This window comes from Nyctereutes procyonoides, unplaced genomic scaffold (genome assembly GCF_905146905.1).
Source record: "Nyctereutes procyonoides isolate TBG_1078 unplaced genomic scaffold, NYPRO_anot_genome, whole genome shotgun sequence".
Classification (NCBI taxonomy): Eukaryota; Metazoa; Chordata; class Mammalia; order Carnivora; family Canidae; genus Nyctereutes; species Nyctereutes procyonoides.
The window spans coordinates 37,662,840-37,685,027 of record NW_026575140.1 but is presented as its reverse complement, the minus strand read 5'-3'; the positions used below and the strand labels follow the sequence as shown (position 1 = coordinate 37,685,027).

Genomic DNA, 22,188 nt, shown 5'->3' with positions numbered 1-22,188 from the left:
TCAGGTGTTTTTGCAAAAGAGCCCTCTCTTCCACTTTCTTCTTTTTATTTTGTTCTATTAGCCACATAATATCTCTGAAATATTTGGCTTTACTTAATTGGACCAAATCATCTTGCAGTTCTTCAAAAGCCTCTTTTCACTGTTCTTCATCACCATACCAAATGTAACACTGGATCACACAAGTTGAATCATGCACAAATGCAGTAGTTTTCATTTTCCTTTGAATCAACTTCACTCTTTTTTCTTTGTCATGGTCTTTTCTTCTTAATATCTCTCAAATTGCTTTGCCAGAACAACAGTGTCATAGTTGGTTTTATCATTGAGTTGTCTGCTGTGCTTCAGTTCTTTCTTCTTTTTGAAGTCATCCCATTTAGGTTTCTTGGCTGCTGATTCATCGCTTTTACGATTCTCCTGGAATTTTCTCTTTCTGTTGAATTTCTTTGTGCCGAAATTTGTTTTCTGGTATTTTATCCCCTTGCTACTTATTTTTGAATTGCTTTGCATCTTTTTTTCCCAGGTTTTGTGACACATTTCTCAAAGTTATTTGATGTGACTTTAGATCCACCTTCCTTAATAACTTCTCTTGGAAATATCTTTGATGAACCAGAATCATCGTCTTTATGAAATCTGTTTTTTTTTTCTGGTGATGTCTTTGCACCTTTTCCTGTGATTTTTTTTTTCCTCCTTGACTTCCATCATAGCAGTTTGCACATGTATACCACATCTTCTTTATACATTCATCTATTCATGAACACTTGGATTACTTCTATATTTTGGCTATTGTAAATAATACTACAGTAAACATGGGGGTACATATATCCTTTTGAATTAGTGTTTTTGTATTTTTTGAGTAAATACCCAGTATTTCAGTTACTGGATCATTGGGTGATTCTATTTTTAACTTTATGAGGAATCTCCATACTGTCTTCTATAGTAGCTGCACCTGTTTACATTTTTGCCAACAGTGCCCAAGTGTTCCTTTTTGTCCACAGCCTCGCCAACACCTGTTGTTTCTTGTATTTTTTTTTATTTTAGCCATTCTAAAAGATATGGGGTGATATTTCATTGTAGTTTTGATTTGCATTTCCCTGATGATGAGTAATGTTGAGTGAGCATCTTTTCATGTGTCATCCATCTGGATGCCTTCTTTGGAGATTTATCTGTTCATGTCTTCTGCCCATTTTTAATTGGAATATTTGGTTTTGGGGTTTGAGTTGTGTAAGTTCTTTATTTATTTTGGATACTAACCCCTTATCTAATATGTCATTTGCAAATATATTCTCTCATTCAGTAGGTTGTCTTTCAGTTTTAGTTGTTTCCTTTGCTGTGAAGAAGTTGTTTTTTTTTTTTTGAAGCAGTCCCAATAGTTTATCTTTACTTTTATTTCCCTTGCCTCAAGAGACATATCTAGACAAATGTTGCAATGGCCAAAGTCAGAAATTCCTGCCTGTGTTCTCTTCTAGGATTTTTATGGTTTCAGGTCTCATATATAAATTTCAAATCCATCTTAAGCTTATTTTTGTGTATGGTATAAGAAAGTTGTCCAGTTCAATTCTTTTGCATATAGCTGTCCAGTTTTCTCAACACCATGTGTTGAAGCAACTGTCTTTTTTCCCATTGCATACTCTTGCTTCTTTTGTCCAAGATTAATTGAGTTTATTTCTGGGCTTTCTATCCTGTTCTGTTGATCTTTGTGTCCAATTTTATGCCATACTGTTTTGATTACTATAGCTTTGTAGTATAAGTTGAGATCTGAAAATAGGATACTTCCAGTTTTGTTTTTCTTTTTCAAGATTGTTTTGGCTATGTAGGGTCTTTTGTGGTTCCATACAAATTTTAGGATTATTTGTTCTAGTTCTGTGAAAAATACTTGGTATTTTGTTAGGGATTGCAGTAAATCTGTAGATCACCTTTGATAGTATGGGCATTTTAATAGTATTTGTTCTTCCAATCCATAAGCAAGAAATGTCTTTCAATTTGTTTGTGTCATAGTTTTTTAGTTTTACATGGTTATATGTGTGACTATGTAACATTCTTGATTTTGCCCCTTGGCCATGAAGCATAAAATATTATTTGGCCCTTTAAGAAAAGTTTTGCTGATCACTGGCCTAAATGATTAATATTAAATGCATATTATATTTTTTTAACAAAAAGACAAAATTTAATAAGCAAAATTTTATAAATATTTTCTTTGTGCCTAGCACGTGTCTATAATTGTCTTTCTCCCTGAAAACATTCTTTTTCTGTCCAGCCTACATTTGGCATTATGTACAGGTTCAGGATTCAATGACTAATTCTATTTTCCTGTATTCTTTGCTTTCATAGATATACTTTATAGTTTTATGCTATTCCACCTTTTTCTTTATCTTCCCAGAAGCTACTCAATAATTCTGCTGGTATCTATTTTCTTGACCTGAAAATAAGAATTTCCCTCTTTTCTAAATGACCTAGCTTGCAATTTTGTGCTGGATCTATATTAGGTGGACTAAAGGTGATTGACCTATACATATGCAAAAGAGACATCAAACAACAGTGACTTAAAGTATAGCACATTTCTTTACCTCACGTGACAGTCCTGTGATACTTGGCCAGAGCTGGGATGGTAGCTCTGCTCCATAAGGGTCTGCAGGGATCCAGGCTTTTTCTGTGTTGTTTCTCCATCCTTAAATAGGTTTCCTTTTTATGAGTGGTGCAGGATGACTCACTACCACATTATATTCCAAACACTTGAATCAAAGATAATGAGAGCATAGTACCTACCTTGAAATATTGTTGCAAAATTATAGATATGTAATGCACCTGAGCAGGTGGTTCAGTTTTCTATTATTACTAAAAGGTAATTGAAAAGGTTCTGGTGAAGTGCCAGTTATTTAACATGTGCTGAAGAAAAAATAATTTTAGTGGAGTTGAATTGTGAAATAAATATAAAGATGCAGTTTTGATCTTCTCCTTCATTCTGGGAATATGATGACTATTATGAGTGTACTAGTATAGCTACATTTGAGAGGAGTTTTATTTTGTTATGAGCCAAAGATTGTCTTAAGGATTTCAATTCTAGTAAATTCTGAATTCCATGCATAACTCAGCAGCAAACTCTTAGAATCCATGTACTTTTTTTCAGACTTTTTGCCTGTAGCCAAATCCTATTAAATGTATTTCCATGTCATGTTGTGCTTAAATAATGTGGCAGGACAGGGCCTTGACTTAGAAAATGACACCCTTCCTCCGAGGAGGCTTCTTTCACAATCATCTCATACAGAAATCATATCTTGTATTCTGCCTCTGTGGAAATGGGCGATGTTGTTAAAAATTTATTTTTGCTGCAAGAAAATCTGATTCTTGGTTTATTGTGTCAAACAGCTGCTAGTATATAGTGCTGGGCAGCTGTCCAGCTGTGAGGTTCACATAAATTAATTTAACCCTTGGGCATATTGTGAGGCCAATTAGAATGGTCCCTCCAGGTGCAGCAGGGAGTAAGAACACTTTTCATCAGGGGGGGTCCAGATGATTTGATGATGCCCAAAGTCTTGTATGGAATATTTTCCAAATTTAGTGGCGAATAATCATGTAAAATATGTTTATGACAGCTTGAATACATATTCATATGTAAATACATATATATATATATATATATATATAATATAAATAGTGTGAAGGAAAATCATAATAATTCCTCGGCGCATATCAGTTTACAGAAGGTGATGTGTATTTTCTGGAATAATCCAAAGCATTTGAATAAAATTGAATTGAGTTCTGCCAGTCAAAAATACCTCCTTTTCTCTCTTCTGATCTCCCTTTCTTAGCATTGATTCTACTCAGTGTTAGATTGGCTAAGTCTTATCCATTGAATCCTTTAAAAGTATAAATATAAAATTAAATCATGTGGTCCTTTACTGTATCTCCTGTGGTCCTTGGTCCCCAACTTGAGAAACGTTGAATTAAGTTTCAGCACTGTCATCCCTCTGGGTAATTACTAGAATAGTCACAAAAGCAATCATAAAATCTAGCATAGAAATTTCATAGCTTTGCCCATCTGCAAAGTATTCATCCATATGATTTATAATATGCATTTGTCAATGTTTAGAATTATAATAAAATATAAAAGGAAAATCGTAAATTATTATGTAGAGTTCTCCCACACCAAATAAGGCCAAAACACTCTCCAAGGATCTTCACACATGGAGTTTAAGAAGCACTGAATCAAATCCAATTTTGAAGTTGCTTATTTCAAGGTTAAATGGACCCTTTCTAGGATCTAGAGATTCCCCTCTTAAGTCTTAAATGCCATTTTGCTTGATATAGGTTTATTAAGAGGTAATATCATCTGATGGTTCAGAGCATGGGCTTTGGGGTAAGACTCAAGTCTGACGAAAATGAGTGGGAAATATCAGAAAGGGAGACAGAACATGAGAGACTCCTAACTCTGGGAAACAAACAAGGGGTGGTGGAAAGGGAGGTGGGCGGGGGTGGGGGTGACTGGGTGATGGGCACTGAGGGAGCACTTGATAGGATGAGCACTGGGTGTTATGCTATATGTTGGCAAATTGAATTCCAATAAAAAAAAAAAGACTCAAGTCTGACTTGTGGCTCTGTCCTTTGCTTTGGGGATGTTTTGGCCACCATATCTCCTGCCAAGTCTCCCTCTTAGTATTTACTTAATCCACTTATAATTCTCTTTTAGAATTTTGTTCAAATACATTTCAAAATGAAGCCTTTCCTCAACTCACAGATAAGAACTCATCCCTATTATATGTACTCTATATTTGATAACACTGGCAACAGCAACAATGATACCATGATGGCAAGCAGTACTGAGCAGCTATTATGTACCAGGCCCTATACCAGCTGCTTTACCTATGTTGCCTCACCTAAACTTCACAACACCCTTGTGAGGTAGTTGTTATCATCATCCTTTTACAGATGAAGAAACTAGATAAAATAAAAATGCATAATAAAAGTATAATGCAAGCCACATGTAATTGTAGACTTTCTAGTGTCCACATTAAAATAGTAAAATAATAATAATAATAATTAAGTAGTATCTTAGACATTGCAGGGGTTAAAATGAAATGTCCCCTAAAAACAGCAAAGTTGAATTTAATGGCAAATTATTTTACATTGCTTCCATTTTAAATGTTAGTTAAAGTAAAAATTTCAAAGTTCAGTTCCTCAGTCACACTAGGCATATTTCAAGTGCTCACTAATCTTATCTTGCTAGTGGTACCATGTTGGATAGTGCAAGCATAGACTAAGAAACTTGCCAGAGTCTTTCGGACAACCACTCAATAAATATTTACTAAGTATTTATTTACAAGGCAGGTGCTGGTCTAATCTCTAGAGACATCATAGTAAATAAAACAGACAAAAATCACTGCTCTGGTGAAACTTTATTATAGTAGGACAAGAGAGACAATAAACAACTAATAAACAGTTTCAGGTGGTATTAGCCATGAAGGAGAATAATGCAGTGGAGAAATGGTGGTGGACAGAGCTATTGTGTATAGCTTGTCGGGCTGTACACTGCCTAATTCCAACGGGTACAATTCACTTTGTGATGTGAATGCCACTCTCTGGAGTTGTACAAAGTAGTAACCCTGGAGATGTGGGCTGAAATCTTATTTATATTAATTAGGAAAGACCCTCCAATAATGAAAGATCATTTTAGCACAGATATGAAGGCAGTGAGGGAGCAAGCTATGCAACATTTGGAAGGAGTACTTTTCAATCAGAGAGAATAGCCAGTGCAAAAGCCCCACAGCAGGAAGAATGCCTAGCATGTTGTAAGAAGAACATATTAAATAGGGAGACACATAGCAGGAGATGAAGTCGGGGCAGTAGCCAGAAGCTGGATCCAGGTAGGGGTTTGGTGGCCATGACTAGGACTTTGACTTTTATTTTGATTAAAATGGGAAACAATGTCCTGATGTCTCTTTTGCTCTCAATCAATCATCTTTTTTTTCTTCATTTTATTTATTTATTTGTGAATTAGCCTAGCTGCCCTATTGAGATCATACAGAAGGGGGATGCTAAGTTGCAGGAAGCCAGTGACCCTACTATTGTAGTAATCAAGCTAAAGATGGTGATAGTTCAGAAAAGGGTCATAGTAGAAGACATGGTAAAAGCTGGATTTGGAGTGGTAGAAGTGTTTGAAGTAGGAGCTTTAGAACTGGGATCATAATCCCAGGGAGTCTTATCCCAGAACCCACACTTATCACTACACTGATCCACAATGGGGTTTCCGCCTCTAGAACGTAAGACAGAGAAGAGGTCATGGTCTGTCTTGTTCACAATTCTGTCCTGTTGCCCTGCACGGTATTGAGCACTCAGTACATATTTAATGAACAAATGAACACTTGTTGTGTATAAGGAAGCTGAGTCTCAAGATGTTGGCAATGAATTAGTGACAAGTGGGAATAGAATTGGTATGTACCAGTTGCACAAATATTTTCCACATCTCACTGACCAGCCTGCATATCTCTCCCAACTTCTGTTGTCCAGCAAACAAGCATTCAAGCCAAGTCCTATTTCTTAGGAAGCTCAGTGACCAGTTGTGACTTTGTTGTTCCTAAACACATGGCACCCCTTTGTTCCACAAATTGAAGCTAGTTGAAAGAGAGCAACAGTGAACTGCATTATGCTTGCCTGCTTTGATATTCTATTCTAATGCCTTTCTGTTCATTATGGTCACCCTCCTCCTTTTTTTCCCTAAGCACACATTTAAAAGATAAAGAAATATAATCTATCTTCCTATTTCCTTGCATGGTTTTCTGCAGCTGAATATGCTCCCCATAAAATTGATTTAAGATACCTACCAGACTTTAAATTGATTGCAAACTACCTTTAACTTCCATTGCTTTGTTTTTCCTCTAGCAACTTTCTTAACTTAGTTAAATGGGCAAATATTCCTCTGGCTATTACTTCATTGAAGGCTAGCTCCTCTAGACTTTCCTAAGGGCACAAGAAGATCAAAAACTTTTCTATTTTTATTTCATACTCACTTTTTTCACATTATAAAACTAACCCATACTCACTGAAGGAAGTTTGAAACACATATACATGCACATGCATGCACAAAGAAGGGGGAAAAAAGGAAAAATTTAATTCTGTAACTCAAAGATAATACCTTTAAAATTATTGGCATTTTTCTTGCCATCTCTTTCTGTATGTGAGTGAATGTGTGTGTGTGTTTAAGTGTGCACATACATATTTATTTTGAATCATGCTTTTTTACTTAAAAAAAGCATTCACATTTTACTATGTAGCCTCTTAAATAGTGCTTTAATAGCTATACACTATTTAGTAATGAAAATGTTGCTATCTTTCCCACTGATAGGCATTTTTCCCAATTATCCTGTCACAAATAATACTACACTGAACACTTTTGTTCATAATATATATTCTGTGTTTAGAATGATTTCTAAATCATTCCCCAAAGTCGAATCACTCCCCAATTCCCAAAAGTAGGATCATTTAGTCAGTCAAAAATAACATTATATTGTACCAGTTTAAACTTCTATCTATAATGTATGCAAACATGTATCTCCCTACTAGCGCTAATTATTAAATAGTTGTCTTTTTGTCTCTTTTTATATAAACTATGCTAATTTAATAGATTTTAAAAGCCATTGAATTTTATGAATTTGCATGTGTTTGATCGCTTCTAAACTTGAATATTTCCACATACCTGTTTATTCATTATATTAATTATTTTATTCATTTCCTTTTCTTATTAGGATATCAAAATATTCTTATCAATTTGCTTAACTTTTATAGAATAAACATATTGCTTTTATTAAAATTTTCTATACAAATACGGTTTACCGGAATGTTGTGTTTTCATGTTGTTTATGGCATGATTGTAATATACATTTGAGATGATCAATACCTCCTAAACTAAAAATAAATAGGACACCTGGGTGGCTCTGAGGGTTAAGCATCCAACTCTTGATTTCCACTCAGGTCATGATCTCAGGGTCATGAGATGGAACCTAAAAATGCACTCCAAGCTCAGCACAGAGTCTGCCTGAGATTCTCTCTCTCTGACTCTCCCTCTGCCCCCTCCCCCTGCTCACTCACTCTCTCCATATAAAATAAATAAGTAAAATATTTTAAAATACATAAATAAAATAAAAATAAATATTTATGATAGAGGGATGCCTGGGTGATTCAGTAGTTGAGCATCTGCCTTCAGCTCAGGGGATGATCCTGGAATCCTGGGATTGAGTCCCACATTGGGCTCCCTGCATGGAGCCTGCTTCTCCCTTTGCCTATGACTCTGCCCCTCTCTCTCTCTCTCTGTCTCTCCATGAATAAATAAAATCTTTAAAAAAAATATATTTATGGTAGAAATTTTAGGAAATATAAATAAGCAAGACAAAGAAAATAAAATTCCCCCATAAGCTTATGATGACCATTCATAACATTTGGGGCATTTTCTTTCATCTCTTGCTTATACACTTAAGTACTGTTTATAAAAGTAATCTCATATTGTATGTTCTACTGTCATTTTTTTACACAAATTGTTAAAAATTTATTTTAATGGCATGAATATTCTTCATTATTTTTTTAATGGCTTCATAACATAAACAGCAAAATTTATTCAGATCACTGTTGTCAAATCCCTTTATTTCTAATATTTCACTGTTGTAAAGATATGTGGACATTTTGTAGCCAAATATTTAGACATATCCATAATTATTTATTTAGGATGAATTTCTAAAAGTGGGTCATAGGCTTAACCAAATTTTAAGGCTTTATTATATACACTACCAAATTGCTCTTCAAACCTATGTCTTAAGTTTATGGCATAAAGATTTATTTTGGCTTAAAGTTGTAAATGTTTGTATAGTACTTGAAATAATTTAAAAGGAGCAATTTACCTAGCTATGCATGTATTGGGAAAGAAAGATAAATATATCTACAGTGTGCCAGGAGCCCAAATTTCCAGAGCAGAGAGCTCACAATTTCTAAGTCTTAGAGTTGGTTGAATGCATTATCTATGGCTTCTTTCCTATATATGCCAGAGAAATTTTAGTTTTAAAAAAATCAACTTTTTGCTTTGTCTCCATCAACTTGTCTTTGCTCTCACAAAACCATATTTTCCAGATCAGCTAAAGATGTGGGGGCAGTGACTCGGGTCCTAATAATAGATGTACCAAATGCTTACATGTACCAAGCCCTTGCTGACATCCATTTTTTCATTTAATCCCAGAACAGCTTCATCTTTTGGAAGAGGAAACTAAGCTTCAGAATGGTTGAGGGGCTTCTTCTAATTCGCACAGAAGTTGTGGACTGATAACTCTTTCACTTCAGAGGAGTACAGTTTTCGCTACTCTGTGTTGCCTCTTCGTGGACTCTAAGACTTCACGGATTTTACTTCTCCCTCCACCCCATCTTATCAACTTACACTTGCATTTACATTTATATTAAAAATTGACCTTTGAGAATTGCACACAAGTTCTGGTTTCAGCTTTTGCTCTCTCTCAATTCTTGTTTATTTTAATTAGCCATTTAAAATTGTACATAGCACCTCAACAAAGGAGAATTTCATATTAATGAGGATTAATCACATGCATACTATAAAATAATATAAATTAACCCTAGCAGCAGTTGTTTATATATTCTGAGATATGTCTTAATATGCCTTTTATTCAAAAATGAATAATCGGTTGTGGTTTTTCAAAACCATAGAAAATAAATAGAAATATTGGGAGGGAAATATTGGGTAGAAAATATTGGGAGGGAGATATTCAACTCTAGCATAGATAATTTAAAATATGTAATTAGCAAAGGGTATTATACAGTGTAGTGAGATCAGAAAAAAATGAGTCATAAATGTTCAGGTTACTGATGTTTAGTAGAAAAAGTTGATGATCTGAGAGCTTAGACATCCTTTGCATTCCATCTTGACCTCTTACTAACACGGGGCTTTGAACAAGTTCCTTCTTATCTCTGAGAGTCTATTTATATGCCTTTTAAGATATAATGATATTTTCTTAAAATGTTTAGGAGGGCTGAATTCACTATCAAACATGGCAGTCTAAATTGCAAAGTGATGTTACAACACTGGCAGAGGAAAAACAGAATTTGGAATGTCAGTATAATGGTCAATAATGACCATACAACATCCATCATCCATGATATCTCTTATAAGTCCAGGGAGCTGCTAGGCAGTGAGCAACCTGGCCTGAGATCCCAATAAGAGACTGGGGAATTGAATACAGGTTGGTGGAAATGTTTTTATCTAGAGAGTTGGAAACCTCATTTTGGTCTTTTCTGTGTGGATTTAGCCACATTTTATTCTCTGAGCTTAAGTTTCTTGGGGTATGTGTGAATATCTTTAGCATAGTTGGGTTTTGTTTGGGGGGGGTCTATAATAGGCCCTCAGAGAATGCAAACTTGGTCTCCTTCTCCCTTTGTTTATAAGGTGAATGCTAGGTTATATGTTATCTAAGTTCCCTCTGAGTTCTCAAATCCATATTACAATGGGTTCTTATTTCATCTAATTTCCACTACACATTTTTTAAAAGATTTTTTATGTATTTATACATGAGAGACACACACACACACAGAGAGAGAGAGAGAGAGAGAGAGAGAGAGGCAGAGATACAGGCAGAGGGAGAAGCAGGCTCCCTGCAGGGAGCTGGATAAGAAACCCAATCCTAGGACCCCAGGATCATGCCCTGAGCTGAAGGCAGAGGCTCAACCACTGAGCCACCCACATGCCCCTCATTATGCATTCTTGATTGACTAAGTTCATAATAACCCAGTTCTGATTTTCATTTGATTCCCATAATCATAAAATGCCATAGTTAGAATAAACCTCAGAAACCGCCCAACCCCTTTATTTTACTCACAAGTAAACAAGCTCATTAATGGGGGTCAGTGGGGAAGTTGACTTGGTTAAAGTTAAACTGTAGGTATGCCAGAGTAGAGAACACCATCCATGTTTTCTGGTCAGCCCCAAGGCTCAGCACCTACCCCTTCCCCAACCTCCAGCTGCTGTTGGTACGTTCCAGCCCGCAAAGCAGCACGATTTGCCTTTCTTGTGTTAACATTATTCTAGCATGTAATGTCTGTGTTTAAGGCAATGACCTGAGAAATACTTTTATTTCCAGTGATGCACTTATTTTGCAGGGTTTATTAATTTTATTTATGTATTTGATCTCTCAAATGAAATAATAAACTAATTAGTGGGACAATTTAGTGGTGCACTCCGCCAACGGTGTTTTACAGCATCGGAGCAAGCTTGTCGAACTGTGGTGTCAGCACATACACTTTCTGCCCTGCTGCCCTTAATTTTAGCTGTCAGACACACATAGCAGTCAGCCCCATGCTAGGTACTGGTGTCTCCAGAGGCATCCAGAGATGTCAGGTAAGAGGGCAAGGGAATTTGCACCCAGGAGCCTCCCCAGAATTTATTCAAGAGACAGGCTGATTCAGTAGGCCTCCCAGAGAACTAAGCCAGTGCATTACCTGAACTGCCCAGAATGTGAATTTCCAGAGAATGAGGGAAAGCAATGTATACATATATACATGTATACATGTATATATGTATACATGTATATATGTATATAGAAGTGTTGAAAGTCATTCTCTGGCCCCTAGTCCATCAAGACCAAGAATAAAGCAAGGAGTAGGACAGGAAGATTGACATCGCTAGATGCGGGAGCAGGGGTGGGAGGGATACCAGAAGATTCAGTCATTGGAACAAATAGGACAATGTATTTCCAAAGGTTTTTTGGGGGAGGTTTTTTTTTTGTTTGGGTTGGCTTGGTTTGGTTTTTTAACTGGCTTTAATGTGAAGTACATGGACCTCCTTCTCAGCCGGCCCTCATCTATGCCCTGTTAACAGCCAATACTTTCTCATCTGAGAATTAATCATAGTCTTGTCAGTATTTTCTTTCCTGTCCCCATTTGACTGTTAACACCATTATATCACCAAGGCTTACAACCATGTCTGGAATATAACACAGTTCAGTAAACATTTGTTGAATGAAAGAATGAATGGATAGATGAATAAATGAATAAGTGAATCAATCTGTCAGAGCTGCTAAGGGCCAACGACCTATGAACTGTTTTCCTCTTCTGTCTTTGATGTAATAAGCAGAACTCAACCGGAAATAGCCTCTTTAAATATTTATATTTTTTATAGAATTACTCAGTATAGCAAAGAAGCATCCAACATGAAAGTATTTAACCTCTCTTGACTAAACCTTCCTTTTTATTAATGCTTAATTATACCACATGCACACACAGCAGCATACTCATTTGGAGTAGAGGTAAAAGGTCATATAGTACCTTAAACCTTTATGTGGTATCTCTGCTGGCCCACTAGTTGCCTTGTGGGTATGGATGCTGCCATTGTCCTGGGTGCCACTACACTATCACTGTGGATTGCATCTAGCATGAGAGTTCTTGTCAGAGCAATTTCTAGACCTGTAGAGGCTGGAACATTAGGAGAGAAGAGGGTCAGTGGGACCCTGCAGTGGGAGCTAGGCAAGCTTAGGATTCTCTCACTCTGTAGTGGGAACTCCTTTACTGTGAGTGGCTCCCCTAGAGGAGTTACCTTTGCTATGATTGGCTGTATACAAATTAGCAAACCCGGATGTATTCAACCTAGATATAATTAGTGTATACCTTGTCTCTGCTACTTCCCTATCCAACTGGCTGTAGAGTTTTTGGGGAGTGTACAAATGAGGTAACACTAACTTGTTGATGCTCTTTACATATGGCAGCTCTAATTGGGACATAAGTAGTTCTCATGTGTTGGTGATGATAAAGTGCTAGGGTGGGAACTGGGACTTGCACTCCTTTTTTTTTAAGATTTTATTTATTTATTCATGAGAGACACAGAGAGAGAGAGAGAGAGGCAGAGACACAGGCAGAGAGAGAAGCAGGCTCCATGCAGGGAGCCCAATGCGGGACTCGATCCCAGGACTCCAGGACCACGCCATGGACGGAAGGCAGGCAACCAAACCGCTGAGCCATCCAGGGGTCCCCGGGACTTCCACTCCTAATTTGTGTATTTACCTTCTATATGCTCAGAGAGCCTGGATTCTAGACCCATGCAGATACCAGGTCATGGGAGTGTCTTAGAGATCTTTGGCAAATACCTAGAATTATTTGTATAACAATTCTAATGATAAGGCCTACCATTTATTCCATACCTACCACATAGCAGCCACTCTACTAAGGTCTTTCAATATAGTACTTAATGGTCACAACAAGCCTGCAATTAGGTATTCTTGTCCCATTTTACAGTGAGAAATATGAAGTTCAGAAAGGTGAAATAACTTGCCCAGAGTCAACACAGGGCGGATTGTGTTGATAAGAAAACATAATAAGTTTCATACAGAGTCGTGATATTACTATCAAAGATAGAAAAATTGTTAAAAAAAAACAAATAAACTTGAAAAAGCAACTATCTATTGGCTCATTTACTCTAGGAATTGAGGAAGGTAGCAGAGGTAGTGCATATTCTGTTTTAACTGTAGAGCACCTACAGACAGCTTGTAAAAAATTCTATTTTTCTGGGAGCTGTTTGGGAGCTCTAGGCTTATTCCCAGGTCTCCAAAAGCAGAAAATTTTCCAAGCTCCCATAATGTCCTGCTGACAAACTGCAGTCTCTTTCTGACCCAAGACCTGTGTCACTGGTCAAGGATCAAACAGAAGGTGTGGGCATGTGTGCCCACACCTCTCTTTCTAGGTGACTAAAATAGACTCTCCTGTGTAGTCACAGCCTGGCAAGGACAGGTTGCAATTTTATATAGCATCTGTCAGGAGTAGAGGTTCTTCACCAAAAGTTATAAACTATTGATAGATCTAAGCATGAGTATTTAATATTTTTCCTGCAAACTCTAGATGTCTGGTGTATGTTTAAAATAAGTGGTTTTTTTTGTTGTTATTCCATTAGATTTTTTCAGTTTATATATTAAATCAGGTGTTAACACATGCTGGATGATGTTTTTCTACTTTGTGTATCTTCATGGCTCTTATAACCACGGCATATTTAATTGCTTTGTTTAGTTTAGTGTCTGCCTCCATTCCCTGGAATGTAAGCTCATGAGGGCAGAAATATCTGTTCAGTCTGTTATTAAATCTCCAGTGATAAAAGCAGTACTTGGCATAATTAGGGTCTCAGAAAATATTTGTGAATAATAATGGTGGATAGAAAGATGTATGTATATATGGGTAGGTGGGCAGGTGGGCAGATGGATAGGCCCTATCAACTGTGAAAACTTAATATAAAATTATAGTAATTAAGGTAGTACAGGTATTTGCACAGAACTAGAAAACTAGACTAATGGAATAAGATCTAGACCTCAAAATACCCTATGCTGACTAAAAACTTTGTACGTGACAGACTGAGATATAAATGGTACAAGGATTATGCAGAAATATACAGAAAATGTACTGAGTCCTAAACTGATACCATATAAAGAATATCAATTGCAGGTGACTTAAACTCAAGAGGCATAACTTTAAAAATTTTTAAAGGAACTATAGAAGAATGTCTTTATGACGGAGGGGTAGGAAAGGATGTACTGAATAAAAGCAAAGCAAAGGAAAGCAAACCAAGCAAAAAACACCTACCTTAAAGGGAAGTACTGATATAGTTCTTTACATTAAAAAATTTTTAAGTTTTATTTTATGGGCACCTCGGTGGCTAAGAGGTTGAGCATCTGCCTTTGGCTCAGGGCATTATCCCGAGTCCTACATCAGACTCCCCAGAGGGAGCTTGCTTCTCCCTCTGCCTCTGTCTCTACCTCCCTGTGTCTCTCATGAATAAGTAAATAAAATCTTTTTTTAATAAATCTAAAAAGAGTTTTATTTTAAACAAAATAAAAAGACAAGCATTGGACCAGGAAAAATAGTTGGAACATATGCAACTGTAAAAGAGTTGCATCCAAAGCATGCAGATTAGTACAGAAGGTACTAATCCCAAGGTATCACTACATATTTTGATTGAATATTACCATTTTACCATTTTGCTATTTCTTTCCATGGATTTTGCCCACATCAATTTTATGACTTAGGTAAATATCACCTGCCAGGTAAGGTCATCCTTGACTACCTTATTTGAACTTGAGGTCCCACCTTAGCCCTCTTCAGTACTCCCTCTGCTTCTGCTTTTTCCATGACACATATGACCATATGACACACTAGGCACTCTGCTTTCCTATCTGCTTAGGGTACATGGCCTCCCTCCTGTAACAACAGAAAAACATGGGCATATATAAAAGCAGCAGAAGAAACCTAATAGAAAAAAAATGTATAAAATAAAAATAATAAAAGAATGTTCAATCTCACTAGTAATTAGAGAAATCCATGCCAAAATATAAGATATTTTAAATCCTCCATTTTGGAAACATTTTAAAGTGTGGCAATACCAAATGTTGGTGATACAATGAACTCATGCTGGATCAGTATAAATTGCTACTGACACTTGGTAGATCCACGTGTTACATCTAATAACTTTGAAGATGCATAGACCACAGAGAGATCTCACACATATGTATCCAAGGAGTGTGACAATGTCCACTGCAGCATTACTTCTTTTTGCAGTTTGAAAACAGCCCAAATGTTAATTCATACGAATGACTAATCAGAACATAACATATAATAAAATATTATCTAAATGTTAAAATGAAAGAATTTAAGCCACTATCAAAGTGGCTAAATCTTTAAAACATATTTAAGAAAATAAGCAAGCTTCAGATGGATGCCTACAGTGGAAAATCATTTAAACAAAGTTTTAAAACATATGAAAACATTGCTATATGGTTTTTGTGGATGCAAGCATGTAGTAGAAGCAGAAAAACATGCATGGAAATTTGAGGGTATAGTTATTTTTGTGGAAATAGGAAGGAATTCATAGGGTAATTTTGCTTATATTTATAATGTTTCTTTTTAAAAGGAAATATCTGAAGCAAACATGACAGAATGGTAATATGTGACCAGGCTGGGTGGCAGTACATAAGTTTTGGTTATAATTATGTCTATACTCAACTTCATGCTTGAAATATTTAATAAGAAAAGAAATAGGAGAGTACTTAAGTGTGACTGGCAAGGGAATAAAGTTCAAGCCATAGCATATCAAATAATACGGCATGACATAGCAAAATTGTAAACTGAATTTTGTTGTTAATCATGACTGGATGCAAACCCAAATTCAGTAACTTCTTTTTTAAACACTTAATGAGATTAGGTTTTGGAACCTGACATTCAAGGTTTGAATCTTGACTCAGACACTTAAGAACTATTTAAAATTGGGTATCAGTTTTCTTATCTTCAAAGTGGAGAAATGAAATAAAATGGATTTTTTTAAAAATAGAGGAAATCTTCCCAGAGAGGGAGACAAACCATGAGAGAGATTCTTAACTATAGGACACAAACTGAGGGTTGATGGAGGCGGTGGAGGGGTGGGGTGATGGGGTAATTGGGTGATGGGAGTTAAAGAAGGCACATGATGTGATGAGCACTGGGTGTTATATGTAACTGATAAATTTATTGAGCTCTACATCTGAAGCTAGTGGTGTACAATATGTTGGCTAATTGAATTATTTTTTTTAAAAAAATAGAGGAAATCAACAAAACCAAGAGTTGTCCTTCAAAAGGATCAACAAAACTTGCAAACTTTTAGCTAGATCGATTAAGAAAAAGGAGAAAACTCAACTAAAATCAAAAAGAAAGAAGGGACAGTACTACCAACACTACAGAAATAAAAAATATTATAAAGTGAAAAAATAGTGCCTCCTCATGACAACCATTCTGAGGATGAAATGAGATCAGATTTGCATAGTGTTCAACATACTACAAGGCACATAATAAAATGGAAGACTGGTATATGTTAAGAGCTCCAGGTTCTGATGTAAACAAGCATGAGTTTGAAGTCTATTTTTTTAAAATTCCTTTATACATGAGAAACACACAGGCCTAGGCAGAGGGAGAAGCAGGCTCCCTGCAGGAAGCCTGATGTGGGACTCAATCCTGAAACTCCAGGATCACACCACAAGCCAAAGGGAGAGGCTCAATGGCTAAGCCACCCAGGCATCCTGAGCTTGAAGTCTATTTTGAATGCTATGCTGTCTCTCGTTTTAATTGTTTCCTACAATAACCCTATGAGGTTGGTATTATTATTATCCTATTTTATGTAAGTAAGAAAACTGAGCCTGACAGAGGTCAAATAACTTGCCCAAGATTTTCTATCTCTTAAAAGAGATGAGATTCAAACCAGATCTACCCCCAGAAAAATATAACTGTAAGTTAATATCCTGAGTCTATTTCACTAGTTTTATGAATAAACTAAATTGAATCTGTATAAAACATTACAATGATCTATCCTTTAGCTTTTGTTTCTTTTAGTAGGAAGTCAACCATCCATTGCTGATTAAAACTAATAACAAATATCTACTTAGTGTATGTATATGTAAGTCTAAACATGTAAAATAATGGAGTTGCCATAATGGGATGTTGTTGCTAGATAAATATTCCTGCCTTAAGCAGATTCTTGGTCTTGGAATATATTGGAAGTTCAGTAGGCTGTGATATTCCATTATGTTGAGTCTCTCTCCCTCTCTCTTTCTCTTTTTAACCATAGGCTCTTTTACTTTTTTTTTTTTTTCAGTTTCACTGTCTTCCCTGAAAAATGGTTATCTCTCTGCTTTCCAACTTCTTTTATCTTCTGTGAATCCAGATGAAACTTAATTTTTATTGTCACCAATTATTTTGAATGAACATTTTTCTTAATGTAATTTTCATCAAGATAGTTCCATTTATTAAGTCTTCATTCATTCACTTACTCGCTCTTTTATGCAGCAAACATTGAGTGGTGACCATGAACTTGTCTCTGGACTATGTTTCCAGGAAATAAGGATTAATAAGACTAGAGAGAGGCAGAGATGGAAATAGACAATCCCAGGGCAGTGTTACCTGCAGATTGGAATTGATGCTGGAGAGCGTAGAGTCTCCCATTTAATAGGGGGATGCAGGAGAAGTGACACAGAAATGGCGATGTTGCACCTCAAACTTCTATTTGTATGTTTATTTACTGTCTAGAAAATAATACATCATCTTTGTAGAAAACTTAGAAAGTATAAGGACAAGAGAAAAATAACCTATAATCATGCTATCGAGAGCCACTGTTAACAGTTGGTATATTTTTTAAGACCAACTTCTGCATGGATGAGCTCAAATTTTATAATTTTACTATATTACACATATTTTCTCAATCCTAAATTTTTTTAAAATTCTTTTTGTATGTGCATAATATTTTTCCATGTAGAAATACTAACATTCATTTTATCATTCCTTTATCGGTTGTTTCTCTCTTACAAATAACATTGTGTGCATAAATATTGGCCTGAATTCATGATTGTTTCCTTGAAAAGGAGTCCTGAAGGTGAATTACAGATGAAAGGGTATGATCACTTTTAAGACTCTTGACATTTTCTCCAGTGCCCTCTTCTTTAATGATCTCAAGGCAAGAGCTAAAGCCTCTAAGAAAGTCAGATGAATTACAAATTGGAGAAGTTCTTTAAAAATTCCTACACACTTCTGTGTATGTGTAGATATGCATGTGAATGTGTACACATGTTTGTGAGGAAGAGATAGCCACAGACACACACACACACACACACACACACACACACATCCTGATCCCTCCTACCTTAGAGGCATTGTGTACCCTCTCTAGCGGAGTAGCGGAGTACTTAAAATGGACTGTCTTTGTTGATTTTTTTTGGTGGTGGTGGTGGTTTTGTTTTATACACTACTGTATTTCCAGTGCCTGATATATGGTAGGAAATTAGTGAATGTTTCTTTAGCGAAAGAGAGGGAATAAAAACAAGACCAATAAATGTTTACTTTTTTAAACATCTTATTTTATTTGTTTTCAGCATCCAGCAAGACATGGTGGTGAACCCTGGCTCTAAGTCTTCATGATTAAGCGACTCTTTTGCACAACACAAAGGTAAATATCTGAGGCTGGTTGACTTGCTGGTATTAGGAAAATCTTCCTCTCTTCAAAAATGACTCACAGATGTCTCTGAGTCCTTCAAGTGATGGCTTTTATGTTTTGTGTTCCTTCTTAAAACACCTTAGAGGGTTCATGGAGCCTTCGGGAGTAGCTGCTTGGGGCAGCTTTTCTGTCTACTCTGTGGTGAGAAATTCCCTTTCTCCTTTTCTTTAAGCATCATTAGGAGTTTTAAGTTTTCCTGACTGGATTTTAGCCTCTCCTAGTATGTGGTCTCAAATTGGTTTGATTTTAAACACAACTATATTAGCTCTCCTCAAATGCCTTCCGCTTTAAATATATTACCAACAGAAAGAACAATTCTCATTTGTTGAAACTAAAGTCAAACCATATGTAAGATAAATGTTTCTATATAGAAAACAGACTTGGAGATTTACAAGCTTAAGAGCAAGTACTATTATTTTGAGGTCCTAAACTTTTAAATGATGGCGACACTGAGATCTGTACTTCATACAGGATGCGAAGAAGGCACAATTGAAAATGCCTATTCTTTTGACAAATTAGAAGCATTCATTGCAGTATCTATTTCTTGTTTACAAGGGATAATGCTGAATGAATCACAGACTGGTAGATGGATGTCCCTTCTGAACACTTTTAATTAGCACTGCCTATTAGGATGAACAGAGTGTTGCTTTCCTGCCATAGATTACCCCTAACCCCCCCTTAAATGGAACAGAAATCTTATTCTCCACAAGGTAATATTCATCTCTTCCCCAACCAGACAAGCATAGAAAATTAAACAATGGTCCGTTAAAAAGCCCAGATAGTGTATTTATCATTTCCAGTCTATATGAGTTTGCAAGGCAAATAGGAGTGGGAGCTATTCGTTATGGGACCTTGGGGAACAACGGGACTGGGAAGGGAGCTGGAGGCTGGAGGATCTGAGACTTGTAAAAATTCATTAAAAATATGAGGTGCTATTGGAGACAGAGGAAATTAATTACTCTCAGGGACTCAAATGTCACTACTCATTTAAGTGACCTGGCAAGGAGACTGAGAAACCTGTTTTGTGAGGGTTTGTGTAGTGGAGAAGGCTGGGAGCTGGGATTCCTCAGCTGTCAATTTTTGCATTTCCTTGGTGACTTATTGACATGTTAACCTGGCTTGCACCCCAGCCTCCTCTAATGAGTAGAGTTAAATGAGAAATGGGGGGTTGGGCTGGGGCTAACACTCTCCCCTATAGCTGGCCAGGTTATTCAGACCAGCTCACCAGACATATAAGCAGCTGTGGACCTGAGAGAAGCCTATAATTTACCACAATGGAGAGAAGAGCCTGATCATTTGCAGCTGGACTGAGTTTGGTCTTTTATTATTGCTTTTGCATCCACAAAGCTATTCTCTGAGGTGGAGTGCATTTGGAAAGACAAATTAAGGTTTTCCACCTAAGGAGGACTGGGGAGCAGTAGCTTCTGAAAACAGTCATCTTTTCCAGATTGCCTGTCTAATAAATCTCTCTAATGCATTCTGCCTATAGACAAAGGTTTAAAATATATAGATATGTGATGACTTAAAAGTTTAAAATCAGTAAACACCCAGAATAATGGAGTAAAAAGCTTTCTCACATGTGTGCCTTACCTAGACTGGGAATTTAAGGTTTTATTCTTGAACTCTGTTACTAACCAGCTGTGAGATACCACACAAGCCATCATAATGCTCCAAGACTCTCTTGTATTATTTATAAAATGGGAACAATAATATCCATCTTCTGTGATTGTTAAGGACAGTGTATCCAAAAGAGCTTTGAAGGGTGGAAATATATAAGTGCATGGTAGCCGTCTCACCAACTGGTATGTTTTGTTGTTTTAAAAGTCTTGCTTTTTAAACATGGGGGCTGCTCCAGTGATCTGTGTTCCCATGTGGGTCAAAGTTGAAGGGCTCAGCAGTATTCTTCTGGCTTGTTCATATAGGAAAGGTAAATCAACAGGCCAAAGAAGGAAGCACTGCTTTGGGAAAAAACTGTTCACGTGATGTTAAAAAAAAAAAGTGAAGCTTAGCTTTGGAAGGAGATGGAACCCCAGATATTCATCTCTGGGAGCAGTCCTCAGTACCATGTCTTCAATTTAAGAACATCCTGTCCCTTTGAAGCAGAAACAAATTTCATGCCTTGAAGGTAGTAGAAGAGATATTTGAAGATTATTCCTGTATTCCTAGAAAGAGGTGATGAGAAGATAAACCAGGGCAGGGTCAGTAAAGACAGAGAATAGAGAACTCTGAGAGGCTTTGGAAAGGAAGGAATTCTGGGCTTCCACAGAGTCAGGAGGTTTTGTACTGTGAAGAGAGAATAGTGCAGTGACTAAGCTCTAGAACATTCTTGAGATACTTGAAATGTCATTAATAGAAACATGAGAAAATGCAGGCTACAGTCCTTCTGCTCAAGGAACTCAGAGAGGTAAACAACGATCATATAGACCAGACAGAAATAAGCCCAGAAGAGCAATGCTGGGGATGGTGCTGAGAGGAAGGGTGCATCAGAGGATGAGCAGTACTGTGCTGGGTGAGCAAGAATTTGAGGCTGGGCATTGCACAGAGCAGCTGCTCCAAGCTACATGGAACCAGAGCTGCTCAGCTGCACATTGCAGATGCTGGTTTAGAAGCTACACTTGGCCTGTTCCATTTCCATGGCAGCCAGGGTTTTATATCCCAGTGTGCACTCAGTGATTTTCCAAGGTTTCTGTGCTATCATTGTCTCCTGGAAATAGTCTTGAAGGATTGCCTACCTATTCTCATTAGCCAGCCCTGTAGTGACCCATCCTGAGCATGCGCAGAAGGTATTCCCAGGGACCCAATTCTAAATAATTGCTAAAACCACTGTCCCCATCCCTTGGTGTTTTTTGGAGCTTTAATGCCATGTACCCTTTGAAATTGCTTGAAGGCTACCAATTGACATAACTGAGCTGTTGACTCTTCACTTACTATGTTAACCAAATGTGTCCATTTGAGTTCATTTAGTTATTATGTCATCATAGTGAGATAGTAATAAGATAGGAAAATTTTTTCACACTAGTCTTCCTTCCCTTTTTTTTTTCCTTTTTGAATTTATCTCTTTGGTGCCTCCTATTTGCCTCCTTATTAGTTTTGTTTTCTCAGATTCTGTTTACACTTCTACTGTTCCTCTTCAAAGGATAAAATTACACATTCTTCAACTTAGTTGG

General features: G+C 36.7%; 1 protein-coding gene and 1 pseudogene across 1 annotated transcript in view; one reads left to right on the top strand and one right to left on the bottom strand.

Moving 5' to 3' along the window:
* The window catches only part of DAB1 (DAB adaptor protein 1), a 1,111,289-nt gene that overhangs the window by 504,357 nt on the left and 584,744 nt on the right, over positions 1 to 22,188 (top strand). The window contains exon 4 of the mRNA XM_055307012.1: positions 18,900 to 18,973. The gene's annotated coding sequence lies outside the window, so the exon portion shown is untranslated. The remainder of the gene's footprint in view (positions 1 to 18,899; positions 18,974 to 22,188) is intronic.
* The window catches only part of LOC129496871 (pumilio homolog 3-like), a 144,186-nt pseudogene that overhangs the window by 40,323 nt on the left and 81,675 nt on the right, over positions 1 to 22,188 (bottom strand).